The sequence below is a fragment of the Phascolarctos cinereus genome, unplaced genomic scaffold, assembly GCF_003287225.1.
Source record: "Phascolarctos cinereus isolate Bilbo 61053 unplaced genomic scaffold, phaCin_HiC Scaffold_9;HRSCAF=440, whole genome shotgun sequence".
NCBI lineage: Eukaryota > Metazoa > Chordata > Mammalia > Diprotodontia > Phascolarctidae > Phascolarctos > Phascolarctos cinereus.
This window is the reverse complement of record NW_027556402.1, coordinates 175,154,504-175,168,203: the sequence shown is the minus strand read 5'-3', so window position 1 is coordinate 175,168,203 and position 13,700 is coordinate 175,154,504. Positions and strand designations below refer to the sequence as shown.

At 38.4% G+C, this 13,700-nt stretch overlaps 1 pseudogene; it reads right to left on the bottom strand.

The window, feature by feature from the left end:
* Window positions 1-1,004: 1,004 nt before the first annotated feature.
* Window positions 1,005-12,724, bottom strand: LOC110213259 (SAP30-binding protein pseudogene; annotated as a pseudogene).
* Between the last annotated feature and the right edge of the window lie 976 nt (window positions 12,725-13,700).

The window sequence follows — 13,700 nt, the reverse complement described above, 5'->3', positions numbered from 1 at the left end:
ATTCCTTAGCCTAGAATTTAGGGCCTTTTATGATTGAGCTCCAAGCTGAATTTAAACGTGGGCCTTCTTGGTTTAAAGTCCAGTGGGCTCTAACTGCCAATGCCACCTTCCTTATTTCATAATTAGGAATCGCAGCTTCATAGATCTAGAGCTGAAAGTACCTTCTGAGTTCATCTAATCAAACCCCCTGGTTTTATAGATGAAGAAGCTGAAGCTCAGACAAGTTAAGGAATTGCTCATGGGCACACAGGAAGTAAATGGCAGAGCAGGAATCGAATTCAGGTCCTTTGATTCCAAAAGCAGCAGTCCTTCCACTGTACCATGCATTGTATGTCTGTCTTCAAATATCTCATGATATTTGAGCCTAGAGCTCCCTTTTTCAATTATATCTCCCATTCGTGTTTCATAGTTATCTATGTACTTGCTCTTCCTCCCTCTCCCCCTCTTGCCATTACATTGTTAACTGCCTGAGAGCAGGGTCTCTGCCATATCTGTCTTTATATCTCCAGTGCTTAGCACAGGGCCTTGCAAAAAGTAGTTGTTTAATAAATATTTGTTAAATTGAATTTCATGAGACATGCATACAAAGAAATATCATCCCAATAGATGTTTGTGTCCATGCTGTATCATTTCCCTATCATTATCTCTGCCCCACTATATTAAAAGCCTCTTTTGTAGCAATATAGCACTTTTAATAGAGTAATGGAGACCAAAATAATAGGGCTGTAAGGATACACCTGCCAAAAGTGATGCCCTAAAGGGCTCTTTTTGGCTGATTGCACAACGGATTCTCTCACTTGGATTAGGGAGAGGATGCTCTGTCAGGGATGATAAGAGCAAGCTCTTCCTTAACTAAGCAAGCCTTAGTCCTGTGAGTACATGGGGGTATTATCTCCCAGTGGACATTGTACAGCTTAGTATCACGTTCAGCCAAAGTCATAGGGTATCATTTCCTGTCCCAAATGGAAGCATGTCCCACCCTGCACCAGGTCTATCATACATCCCTACTTAGCTTGCTTTGGGATAATGCCTTTGGTTGAAATAACTGTGGTCTTGGAGTCACCAACATGAGACATCACTGTGACAGCTGCTGGAAGGGGAGCTAGGTATAAGGTGGTAGGCGGGGCCATCATGGTGAATGGGATGGCAGAATACCCCTCACTTTCAATTTCTTCAGCATCAATAACAACTGTGCTCACTGTAGTGGCATTGACAGCAGCAATATTGGGTGTGGTGTTCTTCTTGGTTTTTGTCATAAACTGAAGTTTTGTTTGCTCTTTTTTGGCCTTTTCCAATTAGTCCCTTTCAATCTTCTCTGCTTTTGCTGGTGCCTCATAGTGTGAGTCATCAGATCACCCTTGTGGGTTAAACATATCTTTGAGATAATTGTTGCAAAGCTCATCAGCTGAACAGAACTGGATTAGCTTCTTATAGTTACTGAGATTGCAAAACTCTTTCTTCCTCAGGATAACAGTTTATATCTATCTCCTCCATTGTCTTTCATTCATGCAGTGTCTACAGCCCATATCCTAAAGATGATCTGAGCATCTGCCAGAAGGTTCTAAGGGAATTTTAATCTCATCAGGAGAAATATTCCTGACCTTCTTTGAGAAGGAGGCCACCAACTGCAAAGGATATCTCTCTCCAGGTCTGAAAACGCCAGTTGTCTGCTGTTTTCTTTAGTCTTTTCCTTATAAATGTCTTTATTTCCTTCAAGGTCAGACAGATCATCTCCATAGACTTAAGACACCAAATTACTTTTCTACTCAGCTGCTGCCATGCTCCTAGTCACCTCCACCCAGGCCTCACTGTCTGACTAAAAGCAATGACAGAATATTCTTTTCTGCTATCTGTCCTAAATTATAAGCTCTTCATTCTTTATACTCGTATTCCCAGAACCTAGCACAGTTTCTGACACATGGTAGGTACTTAACAAATATTGAGTGATTAATTCATGGATCGATCCTCTATCTCTAGCATTTAGCACAGTGAATGAATGAATAAATGGACATTTAGGAGGCACTCAGCTTTTATCAGATATTGTGCTAAGTACTAGGGAGATGATAGGAACTTAACAATTAATTTGTTGAACTGAATTAAACTAGGTTTATATTCTATATCTCCAAATAAACTTTTCCTCTTTGTGTGTGATATATTTCACATATCTGCTATTCAGCAGAATATGGGATACCAAAACACAATTTTCTAGCTTTATCCTGAGTAACCCTAATGTGAGATTCAGTCAAAGATTCAAATCCAAAATTCTTCACAAAAAAAAAATGCTCACAGATATAGATTCTATGAATATTTCAAAGTCATTTGTCATCAACTTGACACAAAGCATCGACAGGGCTCTATACGGGAGCCCCATGTCAGGATTCTTCACAGGCTGTGTTACTCTTTGACAACTGCTTCCAGCTAAGCAAACCAGCTGTCAGCTATGCCAGGTAAGGAATAAGAATTTTTGTACCAAAAAGATCCTATTCAGGATTGTCAGCACAGCATCATAAATATAAAGACCCTCTCCCATAGTATTATCTTCTTCTGAATCCCACCTTTTATTTTTATTCCATGGAATTATGACAAAATATCAAACCTCAGTCTAACACCAATACAGGTGTGCCAGAAAGGAATCACAGAGTGCAGGAACAAAGACAGAAAGGGAAGTTGCCCTGGTCTGTTGTCTAGTTTTAGAGTACAGAGAAGGAGATGCCATCTTGACTCCTGGAGTGCTGGACTGGAGAGGGCTTGCCTGACCTGAGCTGTTGCAGTTGTTGTTGTTTGTTTGTGTGTCCTTCCTTTTCAAAGAGGACCAATGACATCATGACGTGGTCTAGATTTGCATGTGAATTGGATCTGAACAGAGTTGCATGAAGCCATCTGCCTCATTCTCTCTTCCAGAGTCCTCAAAGTCTAGTGGCAAGACAAAAGTCAAGATGCATGGCAATGGCCTGGGATGCAGTGGATGACCTTGGTGTTTTTGATGTCTGACAAAGCTCTAAGCATCTCATAGCATCTGCTTCATTCACCTTCAGTGGTTATTGGAACAAATTGTTCTCATTTGCTCAGGATAGTAGCCCAAATAGTCAGAGTACTGCACTAGAAGTCACACCTGCTACATAGTAGGCGCTTAATAAATGTTGATTGATTGATTGACTCTTTCTGTCACTCCCTAAGCAGATATAGATAAGTCTTCTTAATCTTTCCAGGATACCATCCCTTCATGTATGAAATGAAAGAATTGGCTAAATGATATCCCCCATGCTTTTCAGTTCTGAACTATTTTGATTTTGTTTCTGGGAAGGATGTAGCTGGTTAGTTCTGTCAGTTAGAGCAGGATACTAATGAGGCCAAGTTCATAGGTTCAGCCAGCTAATTGCACTGTGTTCCATGGCCCACGGACTGCACACTTTGCCCTCAGCCAGGAAACTTTGCAAATCTGGGCCCCTGTTCACAGAAGGAAGAAAGCACTGTGAATCATCCCCACGAGTGGAAAAACAACTTAATCCTCCTGCCCTCCTTCACTATTTTGGCACATGAAGGATAGAGATATTGCTCAGAAGGAAAATCAGTTTTCCAGGCCAAGAAAGAAATCATTACATGGAGGTTTTTCAACTTGTCTTTTTTTAAAGTATCTTCATGTTCATCTTCTAACTGTCTCAAAGCACTGGATTTCATAGAGCCAAATCAAGACTCAACAATGTAGGCGACATGATGTGGTGAAAAGAACATTGAATTTGGAGTTAGAAATCCTAGATGCAAATTTTGCCTCTTTTACTGCAATACTGGGCAAGGCCCAACTCCTACCTATCAAGTGAAAGGTTGGACTAGATCCTGTCCTGATTGCACATCTATGGTCCTAGGAAGGCTTCAGGTAGCATTTACTCATCCAAGCAAAGAATCACAACAGTGGAAGGGACCTAGTTTAAACAAAGCACAAAAATGGCTGCTATAAGCAAATTTCTCTTAATCATTGATGGGAAATCTAGACACAGTGCACAAGGTTACAGTGCTTTTGAGAAAGTCAGAGCATTTCAAAGTTCTACAGATTGGTTCTAAGATTTTGCAGTGGAGCTCTCAATTTAGAAACTCTCGATTTGGGAAAAAGTTGCCTTTTGAAAGTTGATTCTTCATCATCCTCCACCTCTCATCTACCCTTGGAGGAGAATGCTAGCTGCTTTAGGACAGACATGATGTCATTTTTATCTTGGTATACCCAGGACCTAGCTCAGTGCCTTGCACAAATTTAGTACTTAATAAATGGTCTGGTATAGAATTGATGATACATTGTAAGAGTATCTCAGCACCAAAAATGATATAGAATGGCTATCATTTATATAACATTTACGAGTTTATAAAGTGATTGCCTCATAACAACCCTGACATAAGTTGTTTGTGTACTTACCTTTCTCTACATTTTCTTGTATGTTTCTTAGATCTTATAGATGAGGAAACTGAGGATCAGAGTTTAAGTGTGTTGTCCACCATCACAGGGCTACTAAAAGGTGGAGCTGAGACTAGAGCTCAGATCTTGTGACTGAGTTGATCGCTCTTCAGTATTTCCTCACTACTTGGATGTTCCCAGAACATGATAATCTCCCATCTCTATGCCTTTGAACAGGGTCTCTGCCGTCCCTTAAATGCTCTCCCTCCTTACTTCCCAAAATCCTTGGTTCCCTTCAAGAAATAGCTGTGACACATAGGAGACCTTTCCTGATTTCCTCATCAGCGCAGAGACTATATAATCAATGTCTAGCCTTGTGTGTGGCACATAGTAGGTACTTGGTAATTACTTGGTGAATTGAAGTCTTACTATCACCAAGTTACTTTCTTGGACTGCCAAAGCAAATGCCTGACAAGCAGTCAGATCAGTAGAACTTCGTTGATGCCAGATTATTAAATACAGTCCCAACACTGCTTTTCATGGGATGAGGGGGAGTGAGTTGCCTCAGGAATATGAATGACTTTCTAAAATGAACAGCCTTATAAAAAGCAATCCCTAGTAGAGAAATTCATCATTCCTTTACAATTCAAATTTCTAAATGTGTCAATGGGATAATGAAATTCAAAAAAGATGATTGAAAATGTAACAACCAGAGAGGTCTTGCTCTTCACCATACAGATGAGCCTCTACGGTAACAATAGGAACTCACACAACAGGTCTCTATTTTGACCTTGGAAAAAGCCAGTGCAAACACGACAAAAACTGAGTTCTACTTTTCTGTATGTCATAAACAAAACCACCTTGTAATTAAATTCCAATCACTTGTTTTCTGCTACTCTTACTCATCCTGAGTTGAATTTTTCTATAGGATTTGTGGTCTGTAAATGGTTCATAGCACCACAGTGTTATCCAGAGGATTCCTGGTAGAATTCTTTCTTCCATCAGCCCTAGAAGGAAGACACCACCGTAGCACTAGGACCACAGGACCGGGGGACTAAATCCATAGACTCAATGGTACAAGTGATAAATTCTAGTTTAGAGTGTGAAATCTGATTAATGTAATCAGGACATCTCTAAAATAACAAGGAGAGAACCTACCACCCATATCTCTTAGGGAGATTAACATTAACATGCACCTGTAATTATTAAGCACTTAGTCCATGTACTGGGAGCTTACACAGGTGCTTAAAGGTGTAACAGAATCTCAGAGCAGGAAGAGACTTCAAAGGCCATTTAGACTAGCTCATATCTAAACAGGAATGCTCTCTACTAAGTCTTTCTACAATGACAAATTGTCATCCTAACCACGGGAAGCCCATTATTACCTTTCTAGGGAAGTGGAGTGGTAACATCACTTCCAGTAGGTTTTACAATGTTCCAGGCCTTGATGTAAGCAGAGCAATGACCTCACTATCCACAGAGAATCCCTCTTCACCCGGACTCTATATTTAGTATCTTTCATGACACTTGCAAATACCTTTGGCAAACATACGTTTTCTGTTTCATGCTTTGTCTGATATTTACGATCAGAAGGTCATTGAATAGGGTTATTCCTATTGTTGTATCTTTCAGGGAATTTTGAATGATTTTGATATCTAAGTGGGAAAGATATTGTTGGAGAAATGCTTTCAATGTGTCATTTTGCTCTACCAAATTGAATGCCTTTTGACAAAAAAATAAGCATAATTGGGTCATATATTCTCTATATTAGTCATTTATAGAATGGATAAGATGGATTGGGATTTATATTTCAATTATTTGTCTATAGCTGACTTTCAACAAGATTTATGTAGATAGGAGAGTCAGGCATATAGGTTGGTAGTTGTAGATTTTTTTTGGTCACCATTTTTGGCATTAATAAAGTCTCGGAATTTTTCTACACCTTCCATATCTTTCTTCCCACCTTCAGGTACAATGTATACTATAGAATTGCTCCAATAATTGTGTCACCTCTATCATGGCTCTTCCCTATATACATTTGATCCAATATGGCCATATGCCTTGTCTTTATTCTCTTAAGTGTCATTTCTACCTCCTACGAAAACACATGCAGGACTGTAATATGAAGGTCAAAATATGGGCCCTTAATGGTGACAAAGTGTTCTATAATATTCTTTGTAGATCTTTTCCAGTTTACTCCTATTTGTTGTCCTATTTTTGTCCTCGTTTTTGTCACTCATGAGTTGACCTTGCTTAGTTGTTATCTCTGTGCAAGCTTTGTTTTTTTAACTGCTTTAAACAAGCCTTAGATGCTTCCCTTTGCTTTGTGAGACAATGGGGACAGGGAGAAGGAATGGAATTGTGGTTTTATGAATATAAGATAGTCCCAGGTGAGCTCTACCAATGAAAGCTGACACCTTCCCTACAATTTATGGTGTTCAATAGTTGCCTGGAGTATAAAATCCAAATGGAAATGGGGTCACTAATCCACACATAAGGATCTTTTGGAGCAGTATACTGACTTAGCTTTAAAATGTAATTTATTTTTGTAATTTTATTTTGATATTTCCCAGTTATATTTTAAACTGGTTTGGGGCACTGGGGAGTTTAAAGTTGTGGGTTTGACACTTCTGCCTAGAGAGGTTAAACTTAACCTAAGTTTACACAACCGGGATATATTAAAGGTAGAATTTGAACCCAGATCATCCTGGCTTCAAGCTGGCTCTCTATTCCTAATGCTACATTGCCTCTCTCTCATAAGATGATACTGAGCATAATCTTTTCTTCACTAAATTTTCCAGATAAGATGACATTCTGAATCAATTCCACCTTCGGTCACTATTTTTCCACCAATTGGTAAGTCAAATGTCTGCTGAGTAAGGTACTTTTTGTTCTCTTTGGTCTTCTTGTGATGCTACATTTAAATCAAACTGTATAAAATTGTAACTAATTTTGATGTAATTTATGTCATCTTGTTCCCATTTTTCTTTGTTAACTGTTCATTATTTGGAATTGGGTTCTTTTATTTATATTCCATGCTTGCTGCTCATTATTCTTTCTGGTCATTTACTAATTCTGATCTTTGCTCTGACTCAGTTTACAAAGAACTGATTTTGGGATAAACACATCAATTACAAGTGGCTTCTCAAAGAAAATGTTCAGGATATAAAAGCAGGAGGTTTCTTTTTAGACTAACAGTCTTTGGTTATTCTTGCTCCTTCATCCCGACTCATGTGTATGACAAATGTATTATATGTGTTTACACATATATCCTACATATGAGAGGCAGTGCGGTACATTGGATAGAGGTTTGAATGCTTTACAGCCAGGAAGACTCAGATGTGAATTCTTATTCTGAAACATATTACATGTGTGACCTTGGGCAAGCTATTTGACTCCAGTGACAGGCAATTCTCTAAGTTTGTAAGTTATAGATAAGATGCCAATCTGCTACAGTAGAGTCAGTTTTTTCAGCAGAGATTCCTAACACTGATGAAATCATAAGAATTGATCATACATTTTTAAAATGCTATACACATATGTACACATAAATACATGTACATGCATGTAGGTGTCAAAGTGGTACAGTAGATAGATCACTGGACCTGGAATCAGGATTCAAATTCAGACCAGCCAGACACATACTTTCTATGTGACTCTGGGCATGTCATTTAACCTCTGTCTGCCTCTGTTTCCTCATCTATAAAATGGGGATAATAGTATCATCTACCTCCTAGGGTCATTATGAAGATAAAATAAGATATTTGTAAAGTACTATGCAAAACTTAAAGCTATATACACATTTTATGTGTATGTACATATAATAACACATATATGCACACATATATAAACACATACATACAGATTTATTACATATACTGAATTCTCCCTCTTGGTAAGATCATCTTTGATACTACCCGTTCCACATCTAATGTTCTTATAGGTGTTTTCAGTTGCCCATACTGCAAAAAAATCAAAATAAAGGCAAAGTATTTTTTCAATACATGACTTTGACCTATGTTGCTACATGACTCTATGAGAAAGAAAAAGAACTTCATGAGGTAAAACCCTGTTTTAGGGGATTCCTCTCACATATACACACATACTTACACACACCTACACACACACACACACACACACACACACACACAAATTTTATGGCAGAAAAAATGCCAGGTATCATTTACTGCTATGTTTCTCTCTTATGTCTTGCCTGGGACTTAATAGTTACACTTTTAATTCACCTTCACATTTTGATATAGATGCCCTGCTTGCTTGTTATCAAATATACCTTTACTGTTAAAAAAAAAAAGGGGTTATCTTGGAACTTCCATCTACGAAACAGAGCAGATGCAGGTTACTTTGAGGAGGAAAAGCAGTCAACTGTATTTCATCAAGAAAAAACTTTCTTTTCCCCTGTAAGCAAGGCCAGCTGCTCCAGTTGTAGGGCAGCTGGTAAACAAATAGCTATGAGAAATCATAGAGAAAAGTGATTTTCAGACATAAAAGTAGATATCATATTTGATTTGAGGTTCTTTATTCTTTGGTATAAGACAAAGGAATCCACTTATTTTCCATCAGAAATAGAGAAAGATAAATTTAGGGCGTTTTTCTGATACAGACTTTGGGATCTCTGATATCATCAATGTGGGTCCTTTCCTCCAAAGATACATGTCATAACCCATCATTATGTTTTCATCTTAGGCAAATCCTTTCTTTTCTGTTCCTTTTTTTGGTGGGGGGAGGGGGAAGCAATTTGGATTAAGTGACTTGCTCAGGGTCACACAGTTAGTAAGTGTCTGAAGCCAGATTTGAACTCAGGTCTTCCTGACTCCAAGGGCCAGTTGTCACCTACCTGCCTCTAGTCAACTCCTTTCTATGTCTTCCTGTAAAGCCTTCTGTAGGAGGTTAATGCCTCTGATCCTCTTGTTATTCTCCAACCTGTCTTCCCAGACTCACTGCACATTTGTTGTGCCCACAGGCATTGTAGATTCTAGCCAACCTTACCTGCTTGCTATTCCCTATACACAGCACTTCACCTCTCACTTTTGTGCAAAGGCGCAGGCTGGCCCTCACACCTGTAATATTCTTGCTATTACAGCCACCTTGTTAAATCTGCAGACTTTTTTGAGGAGTAGTTCGGGTACCACCTCCTACATAAGGCCTTACCTGATCCCCTAAGTTGTCAGTGCTATCTCCTAACAAAAATTACTTTATGTTTCTTGTTGTTGTTCAGTTATTTTTCAGTTATGTCTGACTCTCCATGGCCCTATTTTGGGTTTTCTTGGCAAAGATACCAGAGTGGTTTCTCATTCTCTTCTCCAGATCATTTGATAGATGAGGAAACTGAGGCAAATGGGGTTAAGTGACTTGCCCAGGGTCACATATCTAGGAAGAGTCTGAGGCCCGATTGAACTCAGGAAGATGAGTCTCCCAGGCGTCAGGCCTGGCATTCTGTCCACTGTGTCACCTAGCTGCCCACTTTATATTTTACTGCATATTTTATATTTATATTCATCTGTGAAGATATTGGTTTTCCCCCAATAAAATGCTCCATAAAATCACGGATTTTTTTTCCCCTTCTTTAAATATCCAGCATTGACCACAGTGACTGGCACATTCTATTACCCTAAAAACAATTAGAGTTCTTAAAAGACATGTGTTTCTCAACCTTCTATTAGAATATAAACAATTCATCTCCACATATTTCTTTCCAATTAAATACATGTGTGTGCCTCTCTGCATTTCTCTTAGTTCTTTCATGTTCATTTCATAATGTCTACTTGGTTACAACTTTTGTCATTAGGAATGCTTGCAAATTCTCTATTTCATTAAGGATTCATTTTCCCCCTTTGTGTAATTATATGTAGTTTTCCAGATAGTATATTCTTAGACTTTATCTTTCTCATTTTGTAATATCATATTCTAAATTCCTTTCTTTGTTGTGGCAACTGTCAAGTCTTATATAATCCTTATTGTGGTCCTCTAGCTCTTTATTTTTGGCTGCTTTTAGTATTTTTTTTTCTTTGACCTGGAAGCTCAGGACTTTGGTTATGATCATCCTCCAAGTTTTCATTTGGAGATTTCTTTCAGGCCGTGACTGATGCATTCTTTCTATTTTCCCTTTACCCTCTGTTTCTAAGAGTTCTGGAAGGTTTTCATTCATCATTTCTTGAAATATGATACCTAGGCTTTTTTTTGGTAATGAGTTTTATGTTCTAATAATTCTTAGATTATTTCTCTTTCACCTGTTTTCTAGGTTGGTTGCTTTTTTATATTACATTTCTCACATTTTTCCTGTTTTTCAATCATTTGATTTTGTTTTATTATTTCTTGTTGTCTCATTGAATTGTTTTCTGTTTTGGTCTATTCCAACTTTCATGGAATTACCTTCTTGAGTGAAATTTTCTGCTATGTGTTCTAAGGTATCAATTCTCTTTGCCAGGGTTTCCTCTCCAGTTATTCCATTTTGTATCGCTTGTTTCCTTTCTTTCTGGCATCCTTGTAACAGGACATTTTTCCCCTGAGTCTTTACTTTAATTTGTTTTATGGTCATACTCTTCCTTAAGATTTACCCCATGTGTGTCTCTCAGTCCAAGGTATTTCCTCAGAGTACTGAGTGCTTTCCTTGGATTGCTCATCTCAGTAGACTCAGTGGCTAGGTTGGGGAGGTTAGGCTTTAGTCAAGTTTCACTTGTACTCCTAAATGGCAATGCACATGCCTACTCCAAAATGTTGTGGCCAAAACTAGGCTCCTCCTTTAAGGGACTCAGGGCTACTCAAGAGGGGGACTCTACCAAAGGCACACAGGGCTTGAAGGCTTTTTTTTTTTTGGTGCGGCAATTGGGATTAAGTGACTTGCCCAGAATCACAAAGCTAGTAAGTGTTATGTGTCTGAGGCTGGATTTGAATTCAGGTGCTCCTGACTCCAGAGCCAGTGCTCTATCCACTGTGCCACCTAGCTGCCCAAAAGCTTTACTTTTTACCCCCTGAATTCATACCCACCTGAGTCCCTTTACCCAATGTTGCTGGATTCTTGAAATGAAATGTGATCCTTGTCCTTGAAAAGCTGTGCTCTGAGCCTAGTTTAAGTTGTTACACTAAGCATATTTTCAGGTGACAACAGAAAGATAATTATTATAGTAGATGACAAAGTCAGAGTCAGGATCCAAAAAGGTTATAACATTGGGCTGATTCCAATAAGATGAAATATAGTAAGGATTACTTTGGGTTGAGAAAAATAATAAAATAACAACATAGCAGGTCTAGAAGGCAGTTTAGCTGAAGAAGATCCAAAGGTCTTAGTAATCTATAAACTCAATGTGAATAACAATGTGATAAAGGGGCCAAAAAAAAAAAAACGGCTAATGCATTCTTAGACTGCTCTTAGAGAAGCATTGTGCCCAGGACTTCTCTTGGAACCTCTATCCTGTCACCACTGATCTTCTTTGTACCCCACTTTCTGTGTACTTTGGCTTGCCTACTTCAGAGTTTCTGCAAAGTTACTACAGTTATCCTAAGCATCCCTAGACTGGCTGGAGGAGACTATTCTCTGAAACAGAGATAATTCTCTGTTTCTTTTTTTTTTCCTAGTGCATTTTTAAGCTGTACTAAGATGTTTGTGAGAATCTTCTTTTTTATGTGAAACAAAACACCAGACTCAAAAATATCCAACCCCCCAGTTTTCATCTTTCTTAAATGGCAAATTGCGATTATGACACACTTGATCCAATCAGCTTGCTAATATTTTAGTCCTCATCAAATCACCTACTTGTATAAATCTATGATCTCATCCATATGGGTATTCCCTCCATTGCTTCCATTAATAACCTTCTTGCCCATGGCCTCCTATACTTCCTCCAAAGAAAACCTATCCAATACACTAGCGCATTTTGTTTGGGTCTTTTACTATTTCATGGGTAAAACTGCAGCCCTTGAATTGTCCATTTGCCATTTCTCACTCTTACTATAACAACCCACATCCTTTTTTAGTCACACATCAGAGTCAATAAACATTTATTAACTACCCACTATGTCTGGCAATGTACTAAACATGAGGATACAAAGAAAAAGCATAAGATAGTCTGCCCTCAAGGAGCTCACAATCAAATGGGGGAAGATAACACATAAAAAGAAACTAAAAAGGGGACAGGGATGCAAAGGCATGATGAAGTCCTGTAGCCAGTGTGGGAAATGAGGTGAATAGTCTGGATCAATAAATAGTGGAGGATTTGGGAGGAGCTCTCAGATACTCACCCTAAACCCTTTCCAATTGAAAGAAGGAAGGAGGTCCAAGGGCAGGGTGTGCTGAAGAGGTGTGAGTTTCAGAGGTGATGTCATCTTGCGTAATGATGGGCTCCTGGAGAACCAGAAGTCCAAGAGAGCAGCAGAGTGAGAAATTAAGAAGTGAAAAGTATGTATTAGATGATGTCTTTTGCTCCTTTTTTCACATTCAAGACATCACCTACCATAGCCATTGCCCATTTAGATACTGTTGCTTAATTTTTAGAGGTGGTTGCACACTTGGGAAATGATTGGCTTAGTCACATTTTCCACTAATATAATACACACAAAAAAATCTTAAGTTATTTATACTTGCACAGTGCCCAGAGAGAAATCTACAATTCCTTCTCTTGTATTTAGGAAAGACAGTCAGGCTTAAGATAGAGCTACCTCTCAGATAGAGTGAGGTCACTTTCTCTTTGGAAGCTTGCCTGTTCAAAATGCACAGATGTTTAATGCCATCGTACTGGGACCTCTTTTACAGAACAATTTCTCTCCAGTAATTAATGTCACCCAATGTGTTGATGTAGGAAAAAGTCCAATACTCAGAGAACATGGAGGTTAGCAGAACTTACCTTGATGCTCATTCCAGAGAACACTAATTGGGACTCAACATCCAGAGGGGAAAAAAACAAAAAACAGAAAAACATTGAATTTAATGAAACTGTGTGGGTGCTTCCAAAGTAATGGGGAAAAAGATCTTGGTATCAATTCTGATAATTTACAGGAAAAGAGATTTTGACATTTTACTTATTATCTAAAAGTCATATAAATGGTTATTTACTAATAAGTAGTAAAGGATTCAGAACACGTTATGTATAATGCATATTGTACGCATATAATGTACATATCCCACCAATGTCCATATAAACACATGCACACATATGCATGGAAATAAAGAATTTCAGATGGGATAGAATAAGGTAATCCACTATTTGGCTGCTCTTTGGAGGGCTTTAATTTAATCCCATATTTTCTAAATCTGTGAAACTATTCTGAAGCCAATTCGCATCTGATTTCCTCCCTTGTTTTA